The following is a 15,173-nucleotide window of genomic DNA, read 5'->3' as shown; positions in this document are numbered from 1 at the left end:
GACAGAAGGATCAACATGCTATTGCTGGCTCTGAGAAGTAGGGGTCCACATGTGAGGCCTCTAGGAGCTTATGGAAAACATGGGAAAGAACATGGGTGGTCGTCAGGAGCAAAGACATGGGAAAGAACATGAGTGGTCGTCAGGAGCAAAGACATGGGAAAGAACATGGGTGGTCATCAGGAGCAAAGACCAACATGTGGACAAGAGGCAGCCAGAAAACTGGGATCTCAGTCCTACAACTGCAAAAAATTGAATTGAACCAACAGTCTGAATGAACTTGAAAGCAGATGCTTCCCCATTAAGAATGTAGCCCTGTCAGCAGTATGATTTTAACGCAGTGAATCTTACATTGAACTTCTAACGCAAAGAGCTATGAAATAATAGGCTTGTGTTGTTTTATACCACAAAATTTGCGGTGTTTTGTTATGGCAGCAGGTGAAAACTAATACACCACTTTCACATGAACTCACCCGGACACTAATTCACTGATTAGTTCAAACTACCCTTTTGTTTCTTGAATTTGTTTATATTTATTTTGCTAGGTAATGCTTTCTATTTTCCATCTCCTCTTTCCAGTTAAATTGCAACTTTCTTTAATATAGAAACCCAGATTGATTTACTATCATGGGTATATGCTCTATGTCATGGTTTGAATTATGTCCCCACAAAAATGTGTGTATCAATTTGGCTGGGCCATGATTCCCAGAATTGTGTGGTGGGCCTCTGTTTTGTGATTGTAACTTTATGTTAAAGAGGATTAGGGTGGGATTGTAACACCACCTTTACCTAGGTCACATCCAATGTAAAGGGAGTTTCCCTGGGGTGTGGCCTGAACCACATTTTATCTCTCAAGAGATAAAAGGAAAGGGAAGCAAGCAGAGAGTGGGGGGACCTCATACCACCAAGAAAGCAATGCCAGGAGCAGAGCGTGTCCTTTGGACCGGGGTTGCTGTGCCGAGAAGCTCCTAGTCCTGGGGAACACTGAAGAGAAGAAGGCCAACAGAGAGAAAAAGTCTTCCCCTGGAGATGACACCCTGAATTTGGACTTTTAGCCTACTTTACTGTAAGGAAATAAACTTCTCTTTGTTAAAACCATCCACTTGTGGTATGTCTGTTATAGCAGCACTAGATAACTAAGACAGAATTTGGTACCGAGAGAGTGGGGTGCTGCTCCAACAGATACCTAAAATGTGGAAGGGGTTTTAAAACTGTGAATGGATAGATGTGCGGCAGTGACAGAGGACCAGCAGCAACAGAGAACCTGCAGCAGCAGAGAGATGGCAGTGGCAGAGAACCAACAGCGGCAGAACCAGGAGACCAGTGTGAGACGGCACTGGAGCCAACCCACGGAGCGAGGGAGCTCAGTGCCTGTGCGCAGGAGGTTTCCTGGTGGAGTGGGGTGCCTCTGGGTACTTATCGGTGGAGCTAGGCTTGCTGACCCACAGAACAAGGGAGCTGAGTGCCTGTGCATAGGAGGCTTCCTGGTGGAGTGGGGTGCCTCCCGGCACTCACTGGTGGAGCTACAGAGCTTTGGAACACTTTCCCCAGCAGGGCAGATGTGGGTGTGAGGCCCAAGGAGCCGAGAGGCCAAGAAACCAGAAAACAAGCTGAAGAGACAAGGGACACAAGAAGCTGAGCTGCCTGGGTCTCGAAAGGTATGGCCATGACCTCATGGGTTTCAAAGGGTGGAGCCATAGCCTCTGGTGTTTCTAAGGGTGGAGTTGCCACTCACAGGGACTAAGAGAATGGTGTGTCTAAGGCCAAGGGAGCAGAGTTGCTGTCCCAGTGGGCCTGGAAGGCGGAGCTGAAGCCCAGGGCCGAGGGGCCTTCACTCAAAATCCAGAGACTGTGACCAATACCTAGAGTCAGGAGGGCAGGGCTATTGTGAATTGTCTCAGAGAACAGAAGATTATTTTCAAAGCCTTGAGGGCTAATGTAATCTGTTCTGCTAACTTGCTTCATGCCTGTTATGCCTTCTTTCCCTGCAATTTCTCCCATTTGTAATGGAAATGTCTAGCTTGTGCCTGTTCTGCCATTTGTACCTTTGGAAGCAAATAACTTGTATTCTGATTTCACAGATGAAGAGGAATTTTTGGATTTTGGACTTGGAGTTAAGACTTTTGCTATGATATAATGGGATGAATATGTTTTCCATGTTGCAAGGATGTGATTTTTTGGGGGGCCAAAGGGTGGAACGTAATGGTTTGAATTATGTCTCCCCAAAAATGTGTGTATCTATTTGGCTAGGCCATGATTCCCAGAATAGTGTGGTTGGCCTCCATTTTGTGATTGTAATTTTATGTTAAAGAGGGTTACGGTGGAATTGTAACACCACCTTTTATGTGAGAAAAAGTTTTCCCCTGGAGCTGACACCCTGAATTTGGACTCTTAGCCCACCTTACTGTAAGGAAATAAACTTCTCTTTGTTAAAACCATCCACTTGTGGTATTTCTGTTATAGCGGCACTAGATAACTAAGACACTCTATATCAAGTAAAACTCTTATGAAATCTGGCTCCTGCACCCTTGAATGAAAGTCAGTCAATTTTGGGTTCTTAGTTTCCGTGTAGGAGTCCTTGGGTGTTGTATATGAGTCCCTCAGGGATGGAAATGGTTAAGCACTTGGCTACTAACAGAAAGGTTGGCAATTTGAATCCACCCAAAGGCACCTTGGAAGAAAGCCCTGGCAATCCACTTCCAAAAGATCACAGCTTTGAACACCCAATGGAGCACAGTTTTACTCTGCATACATGGAGCTGCCCTGACTTGGAATCGACTCAATGACAATTTGTTCCTGGGTGGTTTCTGTGTATATAAAATTTAGTATAATTGTGACTGTGTATTATATGATATCCGTAAGGTACCTACATTAATAAAATGAGTGAAATGCCTAAAAAAAAATAACTATTGCTTTTGATTCAATTTCGACTCATAGCAACCGTGCAGGACAGAGTAGAACTGTCCCATAGAGTTTCCAAGGAGCAGCTAGTGGATTCAAATAGCTGATCTTTCCGTTAGCAGTTGATCGCCTAGCACTCAGTGTTTCTTCTTGACTATGTCATGTGACATTAACCAGAACTCCTGGCTCCTTAAAGTACATGCAGCCTCACCAGGGATATGGTACACTGACATTTTTAAACTAGCAACCACTATCATTCCTCACGTCATCTAATGTTTAAAAATGATTGTTTAGAACAGACGGCACTTCCTCTACTTCCGTATTCTGACACTAACAAATTGTTTCCTACATAATTGAAAAGTGATTCTTCACCGAATTGCCTATTAACTGTGCTATTTTCTTTAGACTGCTCACAAAATAAATAAAGCTGAAGCCTGAGAAAGAGTGATAATAAATTCTGTCACTCTCTTAGGCTGTAGGTGATAGATTCCTGTTAGATTTTGCTATGGATTCAAGACGCTAAATGCTGTCTTGTGCATTTTATTTGACCTTGTGCTAATACAGATTGAAATCAAATAATATCAAGATGTTTATTCCTCCAAATAAAAGCAGAAATAGAAACAAGAAAGATAACTGGGTTAAAAATTAGAACTGAATAATGCTGTGAAATAAATTTCCTCTCCGTTAAGATTTTATGGAAAAGGAAATGTGAGAGAATATCTGTTTCCTGCTATGTAATAAGTGCTTAGCATATACAAAAGAGACAGATTGCCTTGAGCAGACTTGGCGCAATAATTGTGTGCATGCATAAATACTAATCTAAAGCAGGAAATTTCAAAGACAAATAATTTTCTGCACTGCTAGAACTGTCTTCAATAATTTCCAAGATTTGATAAACTCAGTAAATGGATTTAATGAAGTCAATACTATCTCTCTGCCCCCAAAGTAGGCATGTTAAACTCCAGAAGAATTTTATTATTTCTTCTGAGTGAATAAATTAGTAGTATTTTGAGAAGAGTTGGTTTGGTAAATAAAAATGAGAATATGTATTTCCTTCTTGGAATAGGTTAAATTGAAGACAAGTAAAGAATCTACGTTGCTGCAATCTCAGTAGTGAAAAATATGGATCAATTATATACGACTAAAAATTAGTAGAAATCAAATTTCCTTCTAAAAATAAATTAAGCATTATAATTTAATTTAGGAAGCATATGTTGAATGCTGATGTGAGACAGAAGATTTGCTAGGTAAGCTATGGAGCTGAATGAAACGTCTCTTCTTCAAGGAATTCACTGTCTGCTGAAGGAGACAGTCACACGATCAGGATTAAAGTCAGACTGCATGGAAATATGAACAAAGAGAAGCGGAAGCAATGAAGACAACTGGTCATTAGGACTGGAAATTGTGTCTTAGAATAGAGTCTGATCTTATAAATTAAATTGGCTTTAGAGGCTGAAGAAGGGAGAAAGAGCTTTCCAGAAATTCTGCACAAATGGAAAGTGCATGCATAGAGATGGAGCTTGAGTGTGGGATGCACACGATAGAAGGAGTTGGATCCCCAAAATAGGCTGAAGCCAACACAACTTTACTCAGTACTTTGAAAAGTTTGAATTTCATTCTTTAGGCGGAGTTAACAAGTGCTGAAAAACATGCATGTTAATGTTGATTATTTGAGTAAAACACAGGATGTATTTATAGTTTATAATGTGTGTGTTTGTGTGTGTGTACAATATAAAGAAAGTAATAGAAAGTGATGATTTGTTGTTATTTCCTTACAGTCAGATTATGTGCTTTGTATTTCTAATTCTTTGAATTTGGGGAGAATATTTTTCTCCCTCCCCATAATCAGTGGTCAAGTTTTTAAAAAATGTTTTATTCATGAAAAGAACAATATATTCACCACTGGTGATTTTGTAGTTCAAATCTTCTATATCCGTACTGAAATTAGTCTGTTTCATTGATCCAAAACAGGGTGGTGTTTAAAATCTCTTACTATGTTGATAGACTTTGCAATTTTTCTTCTTTTGGTTTGACAAATGTGTATGTGTGTGATATTTAAGGTTAGTTCTTGCCTTATTTAACTTTTCCATCTTTTCACCTTCGATCTTCTACAAACTTATGCTTTAGAAGAAGACAGACAATAAACAAAGAAATAACTACATATTATATTAGACGGTGGAAGCCTTAGGTGGTGAAAAGGGTTAATGTGCTCTACTGTCTTTTATAAATATTATAGAACTGGATTTTATTTCTTTAGCCAGTCTAATAATCTTTGTCTTTGAATAAAGACATTTAGAACACTTATGTTTGTTATGATTACTGATACATTTATACTTATATCTACCATGTTAACCTTGGAATTTCAAGAAGAGTGTATTTGAATCTCTGAATTTTATCCAAACTCTGACAACAATCATGGTCTCCCCAATTTCTGAATTGGTATAAGATCTATAATGATGTTCCACCCACTCCAGATCTGTAGATACATGTTCTTTCTAGTCAATGGGACTGTATTAGCAATGCTGACTTACATTTTATTAGTTTACTTCCTTCTAAGATGCATTTAGAGATCAAGGGATCTAAACATTATTTTAAGGAGCCCTGGTGGTGCAATGGTTAAGCGCTTGGCTACTAACTGAAAGACTGGCGATTTGAACCTGCCTAGCAGTTCCAGGAGAGAAAGACCTAGTGACAGGCTCCTGTAAAGATAACTCGTTGTTGAGCTGATTCTGACTAATAGCGACCTTATAGAACAGAGAAGAACTGCCCATAGGGTTTCCAAGGAGTGGCTAGTGGGTTTGAACTGCCCACCTTTTGGTTAGCAGCCAAGCTCTTAACTACTGTGCCACCAGGGCTATTGCCTAGAAAATCCTATGGAGCAGTTCTACTATGTCACATGGGGTCACTATGAGTTGAAGTTGACTCAATGACACCTGACAACAACAACAAACATTATTGTTTCCTATTGCGAGAGACCAAATTCCGTACTGTGGGAGACCAAGAGTAGGTATCAAAACATTTATCTGATAAGGTCACTGTAAATGTTTTCTGATATCTGCATTTATTCACCTAACAAACACTTTATGAATGCCTACTGTGTGTCAGGAAATAGTCTTTACTCAATTCATACAGCAGTGCTACAGCACCGGAAATACATCTGCCTTTAGGGTGCTAAGGAGCCCTGGTGGTGCAGTGGTTAAAGCCATCGACTGCTAACCCAAATGTTGGCAGTTCAAAACCACCAGCGACTCCGTGGGAGAAAGATGTGGCAGTCTGCTTTCATAGAGATTTGCAACCTTGGAAACCCTATGGGGTTGCTATGAGTTGGAATTGATTTGTTGGCAGGGGTTTTGGTTTAGGGGGTTAATAAGTTAGAGGGAGAAGACAGACAATAAACAAATAACTACATATTATATGGCAACTTCTGTAATAATTGTGGTAGGTTGTTTTTAAGCATAACTCATGAAGCCATTGAAAATCCTATGGAGCACAGTTTTACTGTAATACATATGGGCTTGTCAAGAGTCAGAAGCAAATCCCAGCAACTGGTTATATAGGGTGTAGTTTTCTTCAGAAAGTACCCTGGTATGCATACAAATTTTTATCCCATATTCAAAAATCTCTGCCGAATTCACTTATTACCAATGGCCTTTGAGTGTTTGCTCTGCAAACAAATTGAGCAACTGGTGATTCCTTCTCTTAATTGTCGATGCATAGTAATGGCCCTATGCTTGCTCTGCAGCTCTCAGCTCCTGCTTGCACTGTGGCCTCAGGATGTGTGGCTGTGACTCTTTTTGACTCCCAACATGAGCAGTTCATTTGCATTCACCGTTACAGTATACATTGCTCCTCTTAAAACAGACAAATCTGTTGCCATCGAGTCAATTCCTTCTCACAGTGACCCTATAGGTCAGAGAAGAACTGCCTCATAGGGTTTCCAAGGAGCAGCTGGTGAATTCTTAACTGCTCCTCTTATCAAACCTTTTTTACGGAGATTACCAGCGGGTACTCTTAGCTCTCCTCCATTCTATCAACCCCCACCCTCCTCCATTCATTTCAAGATTAGAAGGGAATAGGGCCTGGACTCTAAGACTCATGTTCTCCCTTATTTTTATTCTATATACTACAACATACTTGAATTCATCTATTTGCTGTAAGAAAAACTACTCTTAAACCCCATCCTACATTTTCTAAGTTGAAAAATTTTATCTTCCACGTGCAGCTAATTTGGTTTTGGTATGCAAAGGGTACTTTGGAATTTATTTTAAAAAAGAACTATTGTTTTAGTTCCCCTAAACCCAAGCACTAGGCAAGAGGACAGCAAGTGGGAAAGAGAAAAAACACCTTGCAACATCTATCAAAATTGACCATGTACTGAACTATTAAAAAGGCTTAACTCGTTTTAAAGGTTTGAGATTATACAAAATGTATTTCCTGACTTCTGTGAAATTAAGCTGAAAATAAATTATAAAAAGATAACTAAAAATGTACAACTGCTTAGAAATAGATAAACTCTTGAATAACCCTTTGGCCAAAAAAAGATCAAAATGCAAATTAGAAAATATTTTGAACTGAAAGATGACATAGGAAACTTGTGGAATACACACTCATCGTACTTACATTTTGAGAATTAACTGAAAAAAAAAAAACCCTGTCTCATTAAAAATAGAAATAAAAATACGTAATTACATCCTCTGTAAAGGTAGCAATTTTTCACAAATGAATGTAATGAATGAAGAAAGGAAAAAAAAGTAAAAAAAAAAAAAAATTCAACTATATATGAATATAGATGTAGTAATAGATATAGAACTTAATTTGTCTGGTGTTAACCTCTTTTGCTTTTGTTTTCTTAACATATATTGTCTACAAAATCATCTGATCTTACTTACTGGAGTGCCTAGCTTATAGAAGAAAGTAAATGAGTATTTATTGGAAGAATATAGTTCAATAAAACTAGTTTCCCAAAATGTCATTAGCTTTCACAACTTTATGTTTATCTTTGCTCATTGTGTTCCCTGAGCTTTGGTAGCTCTTTCTTCTACTAATTGAAAAATCACTCTTCCTTCATAAACCTTGCCTCAAATGTCATTCCCTTGATGTTTCCATGGCATAGTGTATATATTTCTTATGATATAGGAAGCTATAAGAATATCTTAATATCTATCCTTAGATATATTATTATCATTATTTCCTAAAGAGCCAAACTATATTTTCAACTAGAAAGACACATTTAAAATGTCAACATTCATGCCTTTCATACCTAAATTTGTATATTTCTCCTTATTACTATTATTAATGTCCTATTTATTTTGACAATCATAAGGATAGAGCTTTCTGGGCTCCTACAGCAATGTGGCATATACTATATGTGACATGTTTGGGTTTCCTCAAATCATCTTCATCCCCGTTATTATTTCCTATTGTCACCATCAACAAAAATACCCCGGAAATCTAAACACTTTGTTATTAAAATGAAACAAGACTATCAGTTTGTAAAACTAAATTTTTGGATCTAATAATACATAGGATTCAAATTAAATCTTATTCAACTGTTGTTGTTAGGTGCAATTGAGACAGTTCCAACTTATAACCACCTTATGTACAACAGAACAAAACCCTGCCAGGTCCTTTGCCATCCCTACAATCATTGTTATGCTTGAGCCCATTGTTGCAGTCACTCATCTCATGGAAGGTCTTCCTCTTTTTCGTGACTCTTGTCTTAGTTATCTTGTGCTACTATAATAGAAATACCAAAGTGGATGGCTTTAACAAAGAGAAATTTATTCTCTCACAGTTTAGGAGGCTAGAAGTCTGAGTTCAGGTTGCCAGCTCCAGGGAAGTCTCTCTCTCTCTGTTGGCTCTGTGGGAAGGTCCTTGTCATCAATCTTCCCCGACTGAGGAGCTTCTCAGCCCAGGAACCACGGGTCCAAAGGATACGCTATTCCCCTGGCTCTTGTCTCTTGGTAGTATGAGGTCCCCACATCTCTCTGCTCAGTTTCCCCCTTCATATCTCAAAAGAAATTGATTTAAGACAGAACCTAATCTTGTAGATTGAGTCCTACCTCATTAACATAACTGTCTCTAATGCTGCCTCATTAACATCATAGAGGCAAGATTTACAACACATAAGAAAATCATATCAGATGACAAAATGGTGGAAAATCACACGATACTGGGAATCATGGCCTAGTCAAGTTGACACACATTTTTTGGGGGGCTACAATTTAATCCATCACAACCTTCTACTTTACCAAGCATGATATCCTTCACCAGGTACTCATTGCTCCTGACAGCATGTCCTAAACATGTGAGATGAAGTCTCACCATCCTAGCTTCTAATAAGCATTCTGGTTTTACTTCTTCCAAGACAGATTGGTTTCTTCTTCTGGCAATCCTTGGTATATTCAGTATGCTTCAGCAACACCATATAAAGGCATCAATCAATTCTTCTTCAGTCTTCCTTATTCATTGTCTAGCTTTCACATGCATATGAGATGATTGAAAACACCATGGCTTGGGTCAGGTGCACCTTGATCCTTAAAGTGATAACTTTGCTTTTTAAAACTTTAAAGAGATCTTTTGCAGCAGATTTGTCCAGTGCAATGTGTTGTTTGATTTCCTAACTACTGCTTCCATGGGCATTGATTGATGATCCAAGTAAAATGAAATCTTGACAACTTCAATTTTTCTCCGTTTATCATGATGTTGCTTATTGGTCCAGTTATGAAGATTTTCATTTTCTTTATGTTGAGGTATAATTCATACTGAAGGTTGTAGTCTTTGATCTTTATCAATAAGTGCTTCAAGTTCTCTTCACTTTGAGCAAGCAAGATTGTGTCATCTGCATATCACAGGTTGTTTATGAGTCTTCCTCCGAACCTGATGTCATGTTCTTTCATATAGTACAGTTTATCAGAATGTTTGCTCAGCATACAAATAGAATGAGTATGGTGAAAGGATACAACTCTGACACACACTTTTCTTGACTTTAAACCACACATTAACCCCTCGTTCTGTTCGAACTACTGTCTCTTTGTCTACGTACAGTTTCTTCATGAGCACAGTTAAGTGTTCTGGAATTCCATTCTTTGCAACTTTATCGATAATTTGTTTTGATCCACACAGTTGAATGCCTTTATGTAATCAATAAAACACAGGTAAATACTTTCTGGTATTCTCTTGTTTCAGCTATGATCCATCTGACGTCAGCAATGATATCCCTTCTTCCAAGTCCTTTTCTGAATTCACTTTGAATTTCTGGCAGTTCCCTGTAGATGCACTTCTGCAGTCGCTTTTGAATGATTTTCAGCAAAATTTTACTTGTGTGTGGTACTAATGATATTGTTGGATAATTTCCGCATTCTGTTGGATCTCCTTTCCTTGGCATGGGTCCAAATATGAACCTCTCCCAGCCGGTTGGCCAGGTAGCTGTTGCCAAATTTCTTGACATAGAAAAATGAGCTCCTCCAGCAATGCATCCTTTTGTTAAATTATCTCAATTGTTATCCTGTCAATTCCTGGAGCCTTCAGTGCAACTTGGACCTCTTCTTTCAGTACCACTGGTTCTTGATCGCATGCTACTTCCTGAAATGGTTGAACGTCAATGTCGACAAATTATTTTTGATACAGTGACTCTGTGTATTCCTTCCATCTTTTTTTGATGTTTCCTGCATTGTATAATATTTTTCCCTGTAGAATCCTTCAATATTTCAACTACAGGCTTGAATTTTTTCTTCAGTTCTTTCAGCTTGAGAAATGCCAAGCTTGTTCTTCCCTTTTGGTTTTCTATCTCAAGGTCTTTCCACATTTCATTATAATATTTTGTCTTCTTGATCCACACTTAGAAATCTTCTGTTCAGCTCTTCTTCCTTTCACTTTAGTCACTGTATGTTCATGAGCGACTTTTGGAGTCTCTTCTGACATCCATTTTCATCTTTTTTTTCTTTCCTGTCTTTTTAATGACCTCTTGCTTTCTTCATATATAATGTTCTTGATGGCATTCCATATCTCGTCTGGTCTTCAGTCATTAGTGTTCAATGAGTCAAAACTGTTCTTGAGATGGTCTCTAAATTAAGGAGTGTTATACTCAAGGTCATATTTTGGCTCTTGTGGACTTGTTCTAATTTTCTTTAACTTCAGCTTCAACTTGCATATAAGCACTTGATGATCTGTTCCACAGTCGGCCCCTGACCTTGTTCTGACTAATGATACTGAGCTTTTCCATCATCTCTCTCTTAGGCTGGATTCTCTAGGGAAGCAAAACCAGTAAAGTGTATAAACATATGTATAGAGAGATTTATGTCACGGCAATGGCTCACAAGATTGTAGAGGTTGGAAAGGCCCAAGTCTGTGGGTCAGGATAGAGGCTTCTCCTGATTACATAGTCACAGGGGCTGGCGAACCCAAGATCAGCAGGTCAGACAGCAGGGCTATAACTCAAAGGCTATGAAGATTGACTAATCCCAAGACCAGCAGATAAGATGGCAGATAAGTTGCTAGCTCAAGTCTCAAGAACCAGAGGTCAGACAAACAGGAAGCAGCTGCAGGATCTAAAAGAGAAAAAGCCCACGAGCCTTGCCAGAAAATCCACGTATATTGGATGCAGGCCACATGCCCAAGGAAACTCCCTTTCAGCTGATTGTCTACTCATAGCAGATCTCATCATGGGGGTTATCACATTATATCAAATCTCATCATGGAAGTGATCACATCATCATACAACTGCCAAACTACATCATAACTGCCAAACCACTAAGAATCACACCTTAGCTAAGTTGATACACATTTTTGGGGGACACAATTCAATCCTTAACAGTCTGTTTCCACAGATATAGTCGATTTGATTTCTATGTCTTTCATTTGGCTACGTCCACATATATAGTTGCTGTTTATGTTGTTGAAAAAGGGTATTTGTAATGAAGAAGTTGTTGGTCTTGCAAAATTCTATCATGCAATCTCTGGCATGGTTTCTATCACCTAGACCATATTTTCCAACTACCAATAATACTTTTTTTCCAGCTTTCACATTCCAACTAGTATAGTTTAAAACCTATTATAAGACAGGCACCATGATAGGCAAAATCAAAAACAACAAAACATGTTGCCTTCCAGTTGATTCTGACTCACAGTGTCCCTGTAGGATCGAGTAGAAGCTGGTGGATTCAAACTGCTGTCTTTTTAGTTAGCAGCTGAACACTAAACCACTGTTCTACCAGGGCATCATGCTAGGTAATAGTTACCTTATTATCTGATTTATTCTCTGGAACAGCTATTAGTAGGAATTATGATCATATAGTAATCATATTAGATTAAATGAATTGCTGAGGTAAGTGACTGGAAATGTAATACCAAATCATTCCTTGCTATGTATTATAAGTCCACGTCTATCTCTTCTAAAGGGGATGCAATAAGTAAAGACAAAGAAGCAAAGAAATAAAACTCTGTCCATGTTAAAGTTAATTATAAATCAACCATAATAAAGTTAAAGGACGTATTTTGGTCCAGTTTGTTAAATTTCTTCCTCTTCTTTGAAAAAGCTACATTACTTCATAAGCATGGTGAAGTCCTCCAAGTCAGAGTCCTGCATGTAGTAATATAATGAAATGAATCTAAAATGTTCAGCAAACATATGGTCAAAGTAAACACATACATATACCAAGTAGACTAAGTATTCAATTATATTTAAGTAACTCAAATAAAGCCAAATGGTTTGTAATGTCCTCAACACTGTTTATGTAAGTAGGAACTGTTTCCTAAAAAGCACGGCCTGTTACTAATTGTAATTCTTTAAAGTGAGGCAACCCAGACATCTCTAATTCATTTCTCAGTAATCGTTTCCATAATAACCTTCTATCTGTTCATTTTTGGACAGTGAAATAAAAAACAACAACTTTAAATTCTCAGTAATGTAATTATTTTTAAACTTAACTTATGCTTGCCTGGCATTTGAAATTTTGCCACAACTGTAACAGCACATTTCAGAACTTTATTATGCCATACTGCAGCAATGAACTTGAGAAGAGTTCAGTGTCGGTAAGAGGCAACTCAGTTGCTATATGTGGCCTACACCATTTGTGACATTTCTAAAGATACATACCTTTAACATGGAAAAAACTTCACTAAAAGCATTAGCACAAGCATTATCAAACAATTATCTTTTCGGGGTCAGGTTTGATGAGATTTATGATGCAAGTTATTCCTTTTTAAGAAGAAAAGTACCTTTAAAAAGTATCATTTGGTAGACTTCTGGACAACACAGTGCTATAGTCAGAAGCACCACGCTGTCCCTCCGCAGCAAAGATCAGAAAAACTAAGTCAAACAGAGTTACACATCACTCCTGAAATCCTAAGCAACAAATGAAGAGATAAAGAACTCAGCCAAGTACTGAATGGAATAAGAAACTGACCGAGAACAGAGTGAGGAGAGATACTTGCAGAGGTCCGCTATTAGCTACCACAGCATGGATCCACCATCTTGGACTCCTTTCAGAGATCAGCAAACAGGGGGTACGAGAAAGCAGCTTCACAGAGCTTCCAGCAGGAGACAGAACAACCGGTAACCAGCAATATATATTTTCCCACTCTCCACCCTTCTTCACCCCACTTAGCCTCCTCTGCTTCCTGCAGCCACAATCTCTTGCCTGGGAAGCACTAGCTTCACCCCAGTGTCACCTGGATTCCACTTGCCCTCACTGGCTGGCTCTCTGACTGCCATTTGTTGGCTGCTGGTGTTGTTTTTTTCTGCTTCTTTAGATTTCTTCCTTACCTCTCACCACTTCCCCCTTCTTTCTTTCAAATACCTAGCTCCGTGTGCCATGTTTGCTTCTTCCTGAAAGGCTATGAAACACCGCTCAACTGTGAAACTGTTTTCTGGCCTGTGCTGCCATGCTGGTGGGAACCCAGGGACCTTTTTTGTTTGTTTGTTTGCTCTGATTTCTTCTGCTTTGATTTGTTTGTTTTCTTTTTCTTTTCTTGGCTTGGGAGCCCCTTCTAGCCAGGCAGTACCATGCAGCTTGGAAGCTACTCCCTTACTCTGTGCAGATGCACAGGGACATCCCTGGGGGCATTTCTTTTTTCTTGTTTTTTTTTTTCTTTTCTTTTTTTGGTTTTGTTTTGTTTGTTTCTTTTGTTTTCTTTTCTCCTGTTTTCTTTTTGTCTTTCTTCATTTACAGTTTCTCAACTTATTCATTTGTTCTTTTACCCTTGTTCTTTTTTTTTCATTTTTGTTTTTCCCCATTTGTCAGTGTCTCATCTCTCCACTACAACAGCAAGCTCCCTTAGCACTCTTTTTTCCTTGTTTATTTTTGGCTCCTGTTCCTCCCTCCTCTCTTTTCTCTTTCCCACATCCATCTTAGTTCCACACATCACAATCTACTCCCTCATTCTTGCCTACCTGCACCGTGCACTGGACATCACACTCCCGAGCAGCACAGGCACGGCCTACTGGAACCTGCCCTGCACTGATTCACAGTCTGCGCTGTCAGCCTTGGTACATGCCGCAAACAACCCATCCCAGAAACTCCTCTTCAGCTGGACCTGCCCTGCTGTACCATATCTGAGTGACTGACCCTGCCCATTAGAAAAGTAGGTGAAAAGTATCCTACCCACAGACAAGCAAACAACAAAGAATGCACAGCCCACCTGCTCAGACATAACAAAATAAAACAAAAAAGCAGGACAAAACAAACAAATCTACAATCAATAAATGAGGAAAACAACCACTGAATTCCCAAAAGACAGCAGACAATATCAAATATTTACAAAAACAGGACAAGATGGTTCCAGTAGGTGTCTAAAATAGAAAAGCAAATGACTTTCCAGTACAAGAAAAGGCGGTAGACCTAACTGATAGGGAATTCAAATCTCTAATACTCAGAATTATCCAAGAGTTGAAGCAAAAAGCAAACAAAAATGAAAAAAATAGACAAATTCATGGAAAATACAGAAAAAAATGGAAGAATTCAAGAAAACAATACAGGAGCAAAATGCTAAAATAAATTCACAACTAGAAATCATACAAAAACAACAATTAGAAATCCAAAAGATAACAAGATTTTAGAAACAGAGAGTGTCATAGAAGGGCTGAGGAGTAGGTTTGAAACAATGGAAGACAGAATCAGTGAAATTGAAGACAAAAACTTGGATACAACTCTGCTTGAGGAAAAATCAGAAAAAACAATGAAGAAACTCTTAGAATTATGTGGGATACAATCAAAAGCAAAGCAAATGATCGGTGCTACAGAACAGGGGTATAAAACAGAAAACACAGAGAGGAT

Source organism: Trichechus manatus, unplaced genomic scaffold (assembly GCF_000243295.1).
Source record: "Trichechus manatus latirostris isolate Lorelei unplaced genomic scaffold, TriManLat1.0 scaffold00023, whole genome shotgun sequence".
Classification (NCBI taxonomy): domain Eukaryota; kingdom Metazoa; phylum Chordata; class Mammalia; order Sirenia; family Trichechidae; genus Trichechus; species Trichechus manatus.
Note: the sequence above shows the minus strand (reverse complement) of the source record.